The following is a 17341-nucleotide window of genomic DNA, read 5'->3' on the forward strand; positions in this document are numbered from 1 at the left end:
AATGCATGGCAGAAGTGGTTTAGATCAACTACCGTGATTTTCCCTGACCGCTAACAACGGAAGCTAAAAATCGGTCAGCCATGTTTTTCAATATGGCACCCCAAACCTATCTGTAAAAACAGACTCTGGTCATCTTTTTCACCATTTCTTTTTGGAAAAGTCCTTCTTGTGTTTATCTCTGCGTGCCAAACCAGGTTAGGCCCTTTGTTCGTTGGCCTTTGGCTGGCTTCAGTACTGAAGCCCTCCTCTGGCGCCTGAGTGTCTGGGGTGGACATGATGTGAGGGAGGTACCCGAAACTCCCTGTGCTTAGTCTCCTAGGAGACCTGAATGAACTCTGGCGGGATTGGCTGGCTGACTTTCCGGCACAGACAGGCACCCTGCTGTGTGAGTGACAGCCAGGCTGGAATGAATGGGGGAAAACTGTTTAAAAGCAGGTCTCTGTGACTTGGAAAGCAGAGTCGAACACTGGAACGAAAGAACCCAAAACGAGCTGAAGGAAGAGGACTGCTGTAACTCCTGGATGACCGGTGAAGCCCTGATGCAGGTCCGAATTGCCTGACAGTCCAATCGACAGAGACGCCCTTCAAGGTTAACTTCTTCCCTTGAGTTTGGTAAGAACAACCAACTCGTAAGCCACCTGGACACCATCCGCATCTGGTCGAATTTTCATCAGAGCGCTGTTGAAATCCGGATAGCCAGAGGGAAGGAAACAAGATCGTGGACTTTAAGGCACTCACACCTTAAACTGACGTCTTGCTAAGCTTTTGGCCTCATCCCTGGGCAGTGCAGGAACCTCCTGACGTCCTCCTTCTTGTCCCCACGACTGAAGCTCAGGAACAGCGAGATCTGCTCGAACTGCCAGAAACAACTTCCTCAGTTCCAGCTGTAGCAACATTCTTCTAAACTCTATGGCAAAGACTTTACAGTTACTATCAGAACTGCGCTATCCAAAACAAAGACACCGAATCAATGACTATGGCCGAGGCCTATGAGATGAATTACTGGTTTTAGTTACTGAAACCCTTTGCCCTGCCTATGAATGCATTTGTGCTGTTGATTCTTATAACCTTGTCTTTTTACCCCTTTTAAAAGTATATGAATTGCCATTTTGCTCTCCCTTCAGGAGAGCTAAACTTGTTGATTTACTTATCGGTTGTGTATTTGTGGTTTATTAGTGTGTGATATTGAGCTGCTCTTGCTAGTCTAATGTTTTCAAACTGACTGGGTAAATACATGGATATTCTTTTACCAAGAAACCTTGAGTAAGTGTTAGATTGAATCACTGTATTAGTTGGTCCTTTGTGTAACTTGTTCTACTGCTCACTTAAACTCTTGAGATACGTCTGGCTGCTCAGCCATCGCTACCACTTTACTGTGTAGTACAGGCTTGTACCAAAGGTGAAATTGTGCTTACACTTGTAGTCTTAATATCCTGTAGTGTTCCCAAAGGGTACTGCATGTGATTCTGCCTAACAGATTCATACCTGACATCCCTGCACAAGGTGTATGAAGAAACCACGTGTCAGGGGATACCCACAGTTAATGTGGATGGGTGTTCCTACCATATTACAAAAGATTGGAAGGAAGAATTGGTTACTGCCGTTTGGAACACCTGGGTGAGTGATCTTCCCACAACCTCTGCTGGTTAAAAAAAAGATCCCCAAAGTAGTGAGGTTGCAGATCTGAGGGTAATTTTTAAAGTGGTGCGTACTGCAGTAAACCACCAACTCACAGAAATGGTGATTTTCATTGATTCTGAGGATGTGCAACATGGGTTTGTGGAACACTTGATACACTGGAAAAAATGACGCATGCTTTGTGCAAATAATAAACCGTTAAAACATTGTAGATTGATCCACACTATGGACAATCTGGTAACAAAACGACCATCTATTGGAAGAAGATCAAATTTCATTCCAAGATAGAAGGCTCTGATAAGACTGGAAATGAGTTGGCTGATCAATTGGCCAATCAGGACCTCTACAGGGGGAATTCATAGATATGGTGCACCTCCTGGGAGAAATTCAGATCACAGCAGTGACCATTGCAAAACTTGGACTGACAGTGAACTTACGGATGCTCAATGGAGTAGAGCTGCTCCTGGCGCAAACTTGATCAGTACTTAAACAGACAATCACATTACTGGGAAATTCTAAAAATATTTAGAAAATCCAGTCAGATATCCTCTGGTAGAATAATGAAGGAAAGCAAGACGTTTGTTTTCTGATGGAATTTTAGAATATGTACAAGATTCAAGATGGGCTGTTGGTGAGGAAACCTCAATCTGGTTATGACCAGTGGGTGGTACCTACCTCATTCTGAAGTCTGATGCTAAATCATGCCCATGACATTACCACTGCTGGTGATAAAGTAAGTCAAAAGACTCCTGAGATACTGTGAGTCGGCAAACATGGGCCACAAACTCAAGACATATTTAAATGGATGTCTTTTGTGTGTTCAGTTTCATAATTTAAAATAATTTGAATATGAGTGTAGAAGTGAGTTAAAGGGAAACATCTTGACACTCAGATATTATTTGTGTTATAATGATGAAAGTATATCAATTGATTTGTGCCAGAAAGAGGCATCTGGTAATCAAATTATTTAAGTGGTCACAGAGGTGGAAGCTAATGTTTCAGAAGGTTATACATTTTACTGCAAGAAACCTAAAATTACATCACATTAAATGGGAGGGAAACTGGGTGTAGAAGTCACTCTCATTGACTTTCTCCTTTATTAATGTACCCATTGACTACCGAGGGGAAGGCCTACTGTGATGTCACTTTGGGAACATTGTCCAGTTATATACAATTACATTGGGGAAAGTATACACACCACAAAAAGGTGGGGTTTCTGTTCTATAAAAGGTCAAACACAAACTGAGATTGGGACTCAGACTGTCACACGGGGACACTCACTGAAGAAACTCACTTGTTCACTCACTGACTGATGGGGAAGAAGGAGAGAAATGATGAATGATAACAACCAGATGGAGATGGAAGTGATTGCTCACTTTTTTGACCCATTTTGGATTTTCACCAGAGCCCTCAAAGTTGGGTGTAGAAGGACATAAAGTCCAAGCCTTCTTCAGTGGAAGAGAAAGCAGACAGGCTGAGGAGAAAAGCTTATCCTTATCCTATCTTACTGGCTGATGTCCACCTGTTCCTGGAGGGGGTAAATTGAAGCAGTACTTGAGACGGGGTACCCACCTGTCTGTGATTCAGCCAAAAGAAATCTTGATGTGTGTATTATCAAAATGGAAAGTAATCTTGTGGGGAGTGAAACTATAAAGGGAGACAGAGTAAATCCCAGCTCCTATTATCTTTTCTTACCGAGGGATGGGAATTGATAAAATAATTGTGTATCCCGTGAAGTTAAGGAACAATTCAGAAGTGTATGTGCTATGGAAAATATATATATAGATTAGATCCCATGGTGTTTATACAGTGAGATTCACCGGACCCTTTTATTTGGCGATGATGTCTAGCATGGAAGAACTATTAACTGAGGGTGACATCCTACGAGATGCATACCAAGAAAAAGAACATAATAGGATTTTTCTGTGTATACCACCAAGCAGAATATTGTTCTTAATGCAGGGTTGCTCAAGATGAATGGGAGAGGATGATTATTCACTGTCCATCTGTCCATTTCTTTCTGTGGTTCAAAGTGTCCCATTGAAAGTGAGAAAGGTATACTTTTACACGATAAACTCAATAGAAACCTCACAGAAGGGAATTTAGTGTATGTAACTATTAAACATACTTTAATTTCTATAAGCCACCCAACTACATGTCTATTGATTAAGGGGGCTAGTATCTACTCTGAATAAAGGCGAAGTAGCGGGAATTGGACAGGGAGAAATATTCAAAACTATTTATTTTTTGTTGCACAAATGAAAGATTCCTCCTGAACTCTTATGCACTCGATCCATGGTACCTGTGTGCTCAGCATGAATTAAATGCAGGCATACTTATGGTGAAGTGTCTGTTACTAAATTCTCTATTTCCATATATGTGGCATTGAAAACTGAAGTGACTAGTGTTTTATTTATTAATTATCATTGGCCTTTTATGAAGAAAGAATTGTATATCGGTGATCTGATTTAATTATTTCTATTTTGCTAATAAATAGACCAACTGTGCAAACTTGTGTGTTTTTCAAAGGAGAGATACGCGATGGGGATCAATGCTATTAAAGTGGGGGTCCCAGATTCATACAAACAACTTTAAATAAAGGAAAATTGTGCGTACCTGGTTAGGGTGGATGGAAAATTCCCCTGAATTAGATATCATCCTGTTAAAATATCCTACAGCCATCACTGTGTTATAGTCAACCGTTTCGAAGGCCTCCAACCGTTCCAACAAGTGCCCTGACACTGCGGTCATCAATTAAATATTGTTGGTCATCAAGTGTGGCTATCTTAACAGATTTCTGTATTGCATACAGGATGAATCCTATTTTGGTGCGGTTGTAACATGGCATGATACTCGATGAAGGTTCTAAGCTTATTGGGGACCAGTCAACCCTCTTAAGTCCTAAACTGGCAGAATGCACACACGTATTTTAAACTTAACTTTTAGAATCTCCCATGCAATGACTTCTGTCCTGAGGGCGATTCAACGACATAGAGCATTGAGGGCATGCAAATGGGGAAAGGGTGCTATATGAATGAAGAATACCATACAATATAATACGATACAAGTTATAAGGTACCCTATTAACTTAGCAGGTACTGGGAATATGACACTAGGCCAAAGGTTTGCAGGATCAAAGCGCTAAGTCACAACTTATTTGCAAGAGGAGTGACACCAGCAGGTTTTAAAACGTCTGAGTACTCCATGTAGTTACAAAGAATTCAGCAAATGTAGTAATTGAGGGAATAGGTATTCCTGTAGAAGTTGTAGGATTTTAATAGACAAACATTGAAAGGGAAACCTAGAGAGTGGCTGGATAGAAAGACGTGTCTAACTTGGGTTAGTCAGGGATTGAGTCAGAGAGCATTTAATGGATGGGATAATGCACGGATGAGAAGACATCACAAATGCATAAAGGACGTCTAAAGAAAATGCTGGAAGTCCAATGAAACAGAGGTGGCCATGCAAGCGGCAACAGATGTAGTGAGTTATTTCCCAATGTGTAATCAGTATTTTGTCTTTTGTGCAAAGTTGACTGGAAAGGAATAGAAAGTTCTCATACACTTTTTGTATCCACAAAGCTGGAGCAGATATTGATTTTTAGAGTTAACTAAGATATTGTGGGGCCGATTCATGGAACAAATGTGCACCGAAATTTGTGGCGCAAGCTGGCGCAAGCGTGAAAAAGCAAGCGCACGCGCATGTGTGTGATTCATGGAAGGCCGTGCGCATGTTTTCCCCAGTATGTGCGCCAAATCCGAGGGTGGCTCACATGGACGCACACGTCACTGTAACATCCCGAACGTTGTGCGCGATGCACACAGCGAAAGCACAATGTTAGCGCGCACTGCAAAAAGGGGGCGGAACATGGGGCGGAACACACGGAATGGGGAACAACGCATGAAAATAAGGGCCTAAGTGGGGAAGCACTGCTGGAAGTACACGGAATGCCCACACGCACGCAAATTACACATATTCATGGAATCGAATAGGGGAAACCCGCGCACGCCAAAAGACACGCACAGGCCTAAACACGTCCGCCACACGAAGGCAGGTGGAGGCATCCCCACGCAGTATGAAAATGCATGCAAACAACAAACACGTACATACAACTACGTTGAATGTCCCATTTCTCGCAGCAATGATGATGGGACACCGCAGGAGGAGGAGAATAGCCAGGACCAGCATTTTCTTGCCCAGGACCAGCCTTTTTGGGATGCCTGATGACCAGGTCTATGACAGGTATAGGTTTCTACCTCATATCATCCTATACCTGGTCCAGGAGTGGGAGGGTGACCTCACATCACCCACCCTGTGCTCCCAAGCGCTGAGCCCCTTGGAAAGGGTGCTCAATGTACTGCATTTCTTGGCCACTGGGTAATTTCAGCAGACCACTGCCATAGTGGGCATGTCTCACAGGCCACGCAGTCACGATGCCTACACCAGGTGTTGGCAATCATGACTACACGACCCTCAGTCCACAGGCACATATACATGCACAGAACACCCTCAGAAAGGCAGGCCATGATCCAGGACTTTTAAAGGGTGGCACACTTCCCCAAAGTGCCCGGCGCCCTAGATTGCACCCATGTGGCCCTACGTCCACCTAGGGCCACAGAGAATATCCACCTCAACCGCAAGCACTGGCGTACCATCAACGTGCAGGTAGTATGTGATGTACAGGGGATCATCACCTATGTCAATGCTAACTATCCTCGTTCCACCCATGACAGTTTCATATACAGAATGTCCGCCCTGAGCCGGACCTGGAGGCTGGGAAGCATGGCGACACATGGATCATTGGTGAGTACAAATGCCTGTGCAAATGCATGCATGTCACACACAGACAAATACACATACCAAACTAATGACAACCATTATCACCTCCCCAGGGGACAGTGCCTACCCCCTGAGCACCCACATGATGACGCCAATACAGAACCCCGCCACCCCACCCCAGGTAAGATACAACACAGCCCATATTGCAACCTGGGCCATAGCAGAGCACACATTTGGAGTGCTCAAGTCACACTTCTGCTCCCTTGACCGCTCTGGCGGGCAGCTACTCCATGCACCCCCAGTAGTGTGCAGGATCATTGTGGCAGCATGTGTCCTGCACAATGTTGCAACACGGAGGGACGTACCGGTGCACATGGTGGTGCCCCCACATCCCCAACCACATGCACAGGCGCTGCGCATGGGAGGGGAAAGGGCACGTGGAGGCTGCCCAACTGAGGCGTCCCTCACTTTTTGTGGCCTCCAAACCATGGCACAGATGTACTAGTAGCAATGGGAGGTGCACACAACAATTGTCCTGGGCAACTTGGGTGAGGGGGGTAAGGTACGTGATGCAAACAGCACCCCTGTGCTCCTGCAAAGTTGCCTGTAGCCCATTAGGAAAAAGGATGGGTCATGCAACGCTCAGTCATCCTAAAAAAGCAAGAAAAATAGATATGCAATCCCTTTAGTCCACGTGCGTGTAAAAAAACACATGCAGTACGCTGTGGCAGCCAGGAACACAAAAAATGCACATGTGATCAGCACACAGGCTAGTATGACTGAAAAAAAGGGGTATGCGACAAACAGGGACACCCGCAGTTGGAAAAATAGTATGAACGACTCACCATCTGCCTTGCGTGTAGAAGAAGAATGCGTAGCCAACACCCACACCAAAAGAAGAAGTACGCACTGTAGCCGCTGTGAAATAATCGCGTGTGAACCCCAACATCTGGAAAACACACGCACCGCTCTCCACGAAAAGCACGTACAGAGTGATGGAAACCCATGTGGGACCTTTAACCCGTGCCGAGGGAAACGCCCATGTGCACGTTACATCACCTACAAGCTTACACGCTAAGGGCCTTTCCTCAGAAATCACTCCACAGCCCAGCCCCAGGACCCAGTTGCCCACCTATACCTGCCTCGGGGTTTGCCAAGTCTGACGCAACACCATCCGGCACCAGTGGCAACCCCCTAGCAGAGAGGCAGAGGGCTACCAGCTTCAGTGAAAAGGAAGTTGGTATCCTGGTGGAGCATGTTCTTGGGCATTTTGATGCCCTCTTCACACCATTGCACGCCGTCAAGGAAGGACGGAGGAGGTTCTGGACGGACATAGTGGGTGCCATCAACGCGGAGGGGGTGGTAACCGGCGACATGAAACATGTCCAGAAGCGCTGGGAGGACTACAAGTCCAGGACCCTCAAGAAGGCCCAGCGCCTCTTAGACGCAGTGTGTGCAGTGGGGCACCGAGGGCCAGTTTACCACCCAGCAGATGAGGGTCCTGGAGCGCATTCGTCCAGTGCTTCACCACCAGATCCTCAGGATGCAGTCCCGTCTGGAGTCGAGCAAAAAGTGCCCATGCATTCCTTTTTAAAACAGTGCATGTTGCAGTGCGGTGTTAGTTAGCTACTTGGCTTTATGTGTGAGATGGGTCATTTATGGATGTGTGTGTGCAGGGACATAATGGTGCTGCATGTGAGTGCAGTCAGGCGTGATCCACATGGATGGGCTATGTGTCACAATGCATCATGCAGAGAAGTGTGCCGATTGTATGCGTGTATGCATGCCTGTGTCTGTACTTGGACATGTTTGGGGAATGAGAGATGGGTGCTGCTGTCATGGACATGCAGGGTGTACATGTCTGTGAGTCTGAGTAGTGTGTGAGTGACTGGTAAACACCATGGATGCATGACGCATGTCTGTGATGTGTTTATCCATTGATACAGCCTAGTCATCCTTGTATCCACTGTGTCTTGGGGTATACGGGGCCAGATGCATGACCCTCCAGTGATGTGTGTGCATGTGATCAGCATGTCCCATGATGCATGTGAGTTTCAGCCCACCATTGGATGTTTCTACGGTGCCTTGGACATGGATGCAAATGTTTGTTGCATGTGCCATGCCTGTTCCTGCATGTGTGTTGCCTGCACTGACCCATGTGTTGTGGAGGGACATAATGGAAGTGACGTTTGACAGTGCCACTCATGTGCTACTGCATTGTGTCTAAGGGACTATTGTACAGTACCCAGATGCTTGTGTTCAATGTCACAGCGGCGAGTGAAGAAGAGGGCGGAGACGGCGCTTTGGAGGAAAGCGACAGGGATGCCTCCACCGGCCAGCGACGCAAGGCCCAGTCACCCTCCCAGGACATTCCATCATCCGAGAGCGAGAGGACTGGTGCCGTGTCTGCCACTACGGCTGCAGCGGAAGGGATGGGTGAGCCCCCACGGGGCTTGCAACGGCGGAAGACGGTGCAGAGCCATCCAGGTTGGTGGTGTGTGTTAGGCCGAATCCTATGCAGTACCCTTAGGGACCACTGCACAGAGTTAAGACTACAAGTGGTAATACAAGTTCACCTTTGGTACAAGCCTGTACTACACTGTTAAAGTGGTAGCAGTAGTGGAGCAGCCAGACGTATCTCAAGAGCAAAGGAGCAGTAGTAGAGATTACGCAAAGGACTACAATTACTGTGACTCAAGCAAACAATGACTCAAGGATTTTTGGTTCAAAAGTAAAAGTACATTTTTTATAAACCATCTGTTTGTAAAACACTTCACTTCTAGTAATATAAAAACCACACTTCAAATACACTACACACAATCAATTTCCCTTGTGCAGAGCAACTCAAGGTAAGTACCTTATGATTTGACAGATCGGTGTTATGAAACAAAAGGCCTTACCGGGAATACATATGTGATCACTTTTTGACAGTTCGGTCTTACTAAAGATACGCGGAAGAAATGTTACCAGGGTAAAAACACACTTAGCACCTGAGTTACCACAAGAGAGTTGGGGGCAAAAATCATAGGCAATACTTTTGTCAAGGCAGACAGAATCAGAGAACACTTTCTAACCCAAAGAAAAAAGTCAAAAGGCCTGCGCCAGTGTTACGTGGAACAGGGTTCCTGTTGTCGAGGATCACACAGTCAGATAGTTCACGATTCAAGGTTGCCAGGAGTAGTTAGATATTGTCAGAAGAGGAGGCAAATTTTATAAGAGGGAAGGAAGAAAAGGACAAGCCTTTTATGAGGAGAAAAGGGTTCACCCTCGTTCCTCGAAGTCGGGCACAGTACCTTGTTCCTTGAAGAAGCTGGTGCAACAGCAGTTGTTCCTGGTAGTTTCCTGCAGACTCATGATGGTTCCTGGAGCTTCAGTCGTGGTGACAAGAAGGACGATGCCTGGAGCGATCTGCACTACCCAGGGATGAGGCCAGCAGCAGTGACACTGAATAAAAGGTGTGCTCCTTTAAAACAAGAGAGGCTCTTCAGATGGCTATCCGGACCACTAAAGCAGTGTGCAGTGATTTGGACCACAAAGGGGATCCTCTGGCTGTGGAAGATGAGCTGGTTGACCCCACCAGGCTCAAGGGAAGAAGACTCCGGACTGGATCTTCTCTGGTCGTTGAAGGGTAGATAGCTCAGGACTGCAGCAGGGCCTTGGGGTTGCAGCAGCCATCTTCTTCTCCGCTTCTCTTTGGTTCCTTCCAGTTCCAGTGGCGACTCTGACTTCCAGCCCAAGAGTACTGCCTTTTATGCGAAAATCCCCCATTCACACAGCCTGGCTGTCAATCACCCAGCAGGGGGGGTTGTCCGGCCCAGAAAACCACCTCAGCCAATCATGACAAAGTGCGACTCGGGTCTCCATGGAGACCCTGTGCAGGGGGTGACTACACCCCTCCCTCACATTCAGCCCACATATAAACCCAGGCGCCAAGAGGAGGGCTTCCTTCAGAAGCCTGCCAAAAGTCAGTGAACAAAGAAGGCAAACCTGGTTTGCCGGGCAAAGTAACACACAAGAAGGACTTTAACAAAAACAAATGGCGACTAAACCCAACCCGAGCCGAAAAAAAAAAAAGTATTTGGACAAGCGGGTTTAAGTTTGAGGCTACCACAATAGCCTGGAACAATACCACGTTTATATAATATAATCGCGGTAGAAAAGTTAGGGTAGATACCACTGCCGCCAGCCAAGTCTAAATATTAAAAGAGCAAAACAAAGCTCAGAGAGGCACAGACAAAAAGGGGTAGGAGTTAACCCTTTCCAATACTCCATTTAAGATGGGGTGTACTGGGTCTGTAGTTTTAAAGTGACTACATAAAGTTAAAGGAAACTTTACATGTTTCTGGGGGACAGTAGTCAGCCCCAGAAAAATTGAGTCAGTGGGAAGTCTAAAAGACAACCTTGTGCCACTGCGCTGAAGGTGCTGTGTAACACACACAAAAAGTGAGGGTCATGGAGTGGTGTCCTCCAGAGCCCAAAATCACACAAACAGTAAAAATACACATGGCAAAACACAGGTAAGAGGGGGAAAAAAAGCTCACCCTCTTACTAGGTGGAAACATAAACTCCAGAAATCCAGCAAAGCTGCCTGGGGACTCACTAGGTGAGGGAAATTAGCCATAGAAAGAGAATTCTTCCTAACACTCGCCTCCCCCAAACTAAGGGACAGGGACAGGAGGATGTAATCCACTCCTGGATGGATCTCATACCTCTAGTCGATTGTACGCATCCTAGAGAGTCTATCAGCATTTTGGTGGTGACTTCCTGCTCTGTGCCTAATGGTAAAACCAAACCCTTGCAGGCAGATTGACCATCTGAGTAGTTTGGGGTTTTCCCCTTTCATTTGCATCAGCCATCTCAAGGGTTGGTGTTCAGTCTGAATAATGAAGGTAGATCCATACAAGTATGGTCCAAACCTCTTCAGTGACCACCCAATAGCAAAACATTCACATTCATTGTTGCCCACCTTGTCTCAGGATCCTTTAACTTCCTGCTGATGAAAAAAATGGGGTGTTCCCTACCTTTCTCATCCAGTTGACTAAGGACTGCACCTATAACTACATTAGAAGCATCAGTTTGTACAATGAAGGGTTGGTGTTACTCAGGAGCTCTTAGGACTGGAGCTTGACAAAGGGCTTTCTTCAGGCATTCAAAGGCTTGATTGCACTCCTCATTCCATCTAACCTTTTTAGGGAATTTTGGAGAGGAGATCACATTCAAGGGAGATGCTATGGTCCCATAGTTCACTATGACGTTCCTGTAATACCCACTGAGACCTAAGAAGGCTCTCACTTGGGTTGGAGTATTAGGGGTGGCCCAGTTTTGTACAGCTTGTACTTTGCTAGGCAATGGCCTTATCTCACCCCCTCCTACCTCATGTCCAAGCTAGACCACTTTACTCTGACCAATTTGACATTTGCTTGCCTTTATGCTCAGATGCACCTGTTCAAGAGCCTGCAAAAAACATCCAAGGTGCTCAATATGTTCTTTCCATGTAGGGCTGAACACTGCAATGTCATCCAAGTATGCCATGCAGAAGTCCTCCACCCCGTTCAGAATTTGATTACCATCCTCTGAAATGTAGCAGGTGCATTCTTTAGTCCAAAAGGCATTACCTTAAATTGTTAGAGGCCAGCTGGAGTGGAGAATGCAGTTTTCTCCTTGGCATGGTCTGTCAGGGCTATTTGCCAATAGCCTGACATTAGGTCAAATGTGCCGAGGTACTTGGCTGCACCAAGTTTGTCCACTAGCTCATCTGTCCTAGATAGAGGATTGGCATCTGTAACACTCATCTTGTATCCAATGGGATGCTAACCGACTGGTCTGGGATGCTTTGCGCTGTCGAAGGCTTGTTTTGGAAGACAGGAGTTTGGTTTTAGCTACAACACCTTCTCTCGGAGCCCACTTCCTGTGTTTCCCTCGCGACCCCCCTTGGAGCCTTTCTAACCTTTTGTTTCGATAAGGTGCGCTCTCCATCCTGCCGTGCTGAGCAGGGGGCGCGTCATAGCTGGGCACCGATCCGTCGAGTTACTTCACTGGCGTAGCCCAGGAGTCCAGACCGGCTGCGACTCCACTCTTGAGGTAAGTTTCTAGTCTGGTTAAGAACGTCCGTATTTATAGTTGCCCCTGTTGACCTTCACCTTCTCTCTTGTTGATGCAGAAGGGGTGATGGAGATGTCGAGCTGATATCGAGGGCTGAGCTGGAGAAGGTACGAGAAAGCGCAGGGCGCGGCGCAATGAGCATCCTTGAATAAGGCTAACCTCTGCTGTCTTTCCTTGCAGGTCGCCGAAAGATTCCTGGAAGAATGTGGCCTGATGGAAACAGGGCGTCAGATGGAAGAGGCCAGTACGGCGGTAGACTTCCAGGAGAGCTTAGTAAGTAAGCAGAGTCCGGAGGTGATGGAGCACATGGATGATCGCTTAATAATTGTCCTTTTCTCTTCTCTCCTCTCTAGGATGTTGCTGGAGGAAGATAACAAATTCCAGAGAAGATTCCGGATTGACAGAGGAGCAGGATGCAGCGCAGGTAAGGATGAATAATATGGTTCTTCCTCTTCTCTCGCCCATGCAGGCCAAAGATGCTGAGCAGGACCCGGTGTACGTCACGCTGCAAGAGCAGAATAACGCAAAGCACGTGCCTCAACTTGGGTGTGGTTTAAATAGCCATCAATTATCCCAGGTGCTTTAGGGGCGGGCCACGCCCTGGAAGCTAGACTGCATACTGCAGTTCCACGTTGATCATTGTGGGGGCAGCCATGTTGATCCATTGCCCAATTGAAACTTCACCTGCTCTATGAGCCTGGTGCCAATGATTGGGCCCTTGGGGCTTTGTAGAAATACTGTGGCAAGGGCCAGATGCCCCGAGTTCCCTGGCCAGGGTTTAAGGTCATGACAGCATCAGTCTTTGTGACTGCATTTAGAGCTCTATAGTCCACACAGAATCTTATTTCTTTGGATCCTGACTTTGGTACAAGCACAACTGGGCTAGACCATGGACTAGTAGAGGGTTCTATTACCCAGAGATCAAGCATCTTGTTGACCTCATTCCTTATATGTGTTCTTACATTGTCTGACATTCTTTACCCCTGCTTTTTACAGGCAAACAGTCACCAGTGAGGATATCATGCTGGCCCCAAGGGATCAAGCCTGGTGAGAGTGAGAACAGAGAGGCAAACTGATTTAACAGTAACTTGCACTCATCCTGCTGGTCAGAAGTGAGACTGGAAGAGAGATTAACTCCTTCCACTTGCTCATCTAAAGGTAAGCCTCTGAGGTATCAGGTAGAGGTTCACTCTCTTCTTCCTCTTGAGCTGAAGCTAGAAGCAAAGCTCCCATGTCAGGTCTTGAGACATAAGCCTTTAAACAGTTGGTGTGAAAGACTCTGGGAGCCTCCTTAGGATTGTCTAAGTCCACCAGATAGTTCACCTCTCCAAGTTTACCCACAACCTTGAAGGGTCCTATCCATTTGTCCTGCAAGGCCCTCTGCCTTGTGGGCACCATAACAAGAACCATCTGGTCTAGAGTAAACTCAACCATGTTAGCCTTCTGGTCATGCCAATGCTTGACCAGAGCTTGACCAGCCCTCAAGTTGTCACTTGCCTCTGCCATCACATGTGTCACAAATGTCATCATTTGTGACATTCTCCCCTGAGACCTATCACATAGTCAGTCACTCTGACTGGCTTGGGAGAAGGAGCACTTTCCAACCCCTCCTTAATCAAGGCCAATGGACCTCTGACTGGATGGCCATAGAGAACTTCAAAGGGACTGTAACCTACTCCCTCCTGAGGGACTTCTCTATATGCAAAGAGAAGGCATGGAAGTAGAAGATCCCACTTTCTTTTAAGGGGTTCTTCTAAAGCACCTATCATGCTCTTCATAGTTCTGTTAAACCTCTTACCTATCATGCTCTACAAGTTCTCTACTGCCTACCATCCACAACCCATTGGTTTGTGGATGGTAGGCAGTAGAGAACTTGTAAGTGACTCCACAGGTTTTCCACATGGCTTGCATGTAGTGGGACATACAATTTGATCCCCTGTCAGATTCATTAGGAAAACCTACTCTGGTAAAGATACCAAGTAGGGCCTTAGCCACAGCCTGAGCCGTAACAGTTCTCATAGGTATTGCTTCAGGATACCTAGTAGCATGGTCTACTAAAACCAGTATAAACCTGTTACCTGAAGATGTGGGAGGGTCAAGACGACCAACAATGTCAATCCCAACCCTCTCAAAAGGGACTCCCACCACTGGGAGAGACACCAAGAGTGCCACATTCTTGGCTCTATCTTGCAAGAGGTTTGGCAAGTGTGACAGCTCCTACAGAATTTGTCTACTTCGGAACCGATCTTAGGCCAGTACAAGTAGAGAGCGAGCCTTTCCTTGGTCTTCTTAAAACTTTAGTGACCAGCCAAAGGTATCTCATGGGCTAACTGTAGAAACTGGTGTCGGTTCTCTATAGGTACTACAAGTCTTTTGCAGTCTCCAGGGGTTGACCCAGTTGGTTCACTGTAGAAGAAGCCATCTTCCCAGTGTAACCTATACTTGCAGGCTCTTCCCCATTGAGCTGAAAAGCTGCCTGTAGGCGAAGACCCTCAAGAGTAGGACACTCCCTTTGTCCTCTGCTGAAATCTGCCCTGTTAGGCCCACCGTCTGCCAGTAAATACTGCAGCTCAGTATGGTCAACAGGGTCAAGATCTCCAACCAGAGTAGGATCTTCTTCTAGATCTGAATCCTCAGTATCTAGTTGAACTATCCAGGGTTGAACCTCACACTCAGCCTCAGCTGGAGGAGGAATCACAGGTGTGACTTTAGACAGTCTTGGTGATGCCCTTCTGGGCACAGGGGTACTTGCTTGTTTCTTGATGGCAGACTTGGGTTTCCCTTTTGTCTCTTTCTGTCCTGCAATAGCAGTAAGTAAGTTATGTGGACTTGGGGTGATAGTTTATTCTATCAGATCCCCAGGAGAGCCCCTCAAGGTTTTCTCCCTAGCAGAACTGGTGAGCTCCTGCTTCCTTTTGCAGGGAGGCCTGGAGGTACTAGACACAACTCCAAGAGCTTTTAGGTCATTACCCAACAGGACTCTCCCAGGTAAGTCACTTTGCACACTATAAGGTATTCTGACAGTCATGTAATTACACTGGATGAGAGCTGGTAACTGGGGAACCATTTGCACAGGGCCTCAAGCTAACTTGGTTAGGTGTTTGGGTGCATTAGCAACATCCTTTACCTTGAAAAAACACTCATCAACCACAGTTATGCTGCTCCAGTGTCTCTGATGGCAGGGGTCTCCTGAACACTATCTTTATAATCCTCGTTAGTATTATCTGGGATTGAGTTGTAGACATCTAAGTTCTGTTGTTCCCAAAGACCCAAGGACACTAAAGGACACTAAAGAAACACTAGCTGAGACTTTCATGGGCTCATCAGCAAGTAACTGAAAGTTCCCAATGGCTATAGGTACGTCTTCCACTTGGGAGAAGGCTAAGGAGACAGTGTGGATCTCTGAAGGTTTACCCTTACATCTGGGATCCCCTTTCACATGGTCAGTTGACCCACAAACAAAGCATGTGGCTTACCCTCGTTATGTTTGTGGCCCTCTTTTGGATTGTATTTATTTGAACTCTCCTTCTTATCTTTCTTTGGCTGCTTCCCCTCATCATTCTTCTGAGTTGCCCCAGAATCCTTGTGAGTAGCCCTGTTGGAAACCCACAAGTCATCAGCCTTAGCTAGTTTCTTAGGATCTATCTCCTTTGAATCAGCCAAGTAATGTCTAAGCTCAGGAGAGTAGGCATCATAAATAGACTCCAATTAAACAAGATTCCTCAAACCTTCATAAGTGTTCACTTTGTAACCCTTAACCCAACCATCTAAGTTTTTCAAACATTCACACACCCAGGTTGCCAAAGGGGTACCATCATTCTTTTTGAGGGTCCTAAACCAATATACAGGTAAGAGGGGGAAAAAGGCTCAATGTCTTACTAGGTGGAAAAATAAACTCCGGAAATACAGCAATGCTGCTGGGGGACTCACTATGTGAGGGAAATTAGCCATAGAAGGAGAATTCTCCCTAACAGTTTGTAGGGAGGAGGAGGAGGCTGCTACAGAGCCACACATGGGGCTGGTGAGAGTGGTACCACTGGTGCAAGTGGTGGAGTCCAGGGGCAGGAGGAAGCACAGGTCACCGCGGAGGGGCCTGTGCATGTCACTGTCTCTGACACTGTGACTGCATCACCATGCAACAGCAGGGATTACCCGTCCCAGGCCTGTCTGCAGGTAGGGGGGAGGTCCACGTCATCTGGCACTCCTCTACCTGCAGATGTGGGGACCCGTGACCAGATTAAGTCCGTCATGATTAGTGTCGCGTTTCGCACACGTGACATTCGTGATGACGTGCGTGCTTTCTGGGGGGACCACGCACTTCATCACGAAGAGCTGCGTGCCAATGTGGCCCAGTTGGAAGGGACAATGGTCGGAGGTTTCCTCCATGTGTCGGCCAGACTTGCGGCCCTCTCCTCCTCTGTGCACACTATACACCAGTCGTTCTCCGTGCCATCTTCTAGCCCAGATGCCACTAGGGCCCCATGTGGACCTGCCCCAACCAACGCAGCCAGCCTGGTGGAGATCCCATCCCTGCCACAGTCAGGAGTCGGAGGTCCACCAGGGGTGGCCACCCCACCAACTGGACCCCAGCAGATGGAAGATGTGCCGGCATCATCGGGCAGGGCACGTGCACGACGGCGCTGGGGGATTCCATCAGCCCGGAAGGTGTTGTGGTGGCAGAGGCAGTTGCGTTGGAGGCAGCAGCAGGCTCAGCGTGGGAGGCATCATGGCTTGGGGCCATCAACACCACAGGGGCAGGCATCGGCCGAGGGGCAGGAGGACCCCGGACTGGGAGTGTCTTCCGTGTGGCAGCGGTTGGGGC

This window comes from Ambystoma mexicanum, chromosome 10 (assembly GCF_040938575.1).
Source record: "Ambystoma mexicanum isolate Mex_15411 chromosome 10, UKY_AmexF1_1, whole genome shotgun sequence".
Lineage (NCBI taxonomy): Eukaryota > Metazoa > Chordata > Amphibia > Caudata > Ambystomatidae > Ambystoma > Ambystoma mexicanum.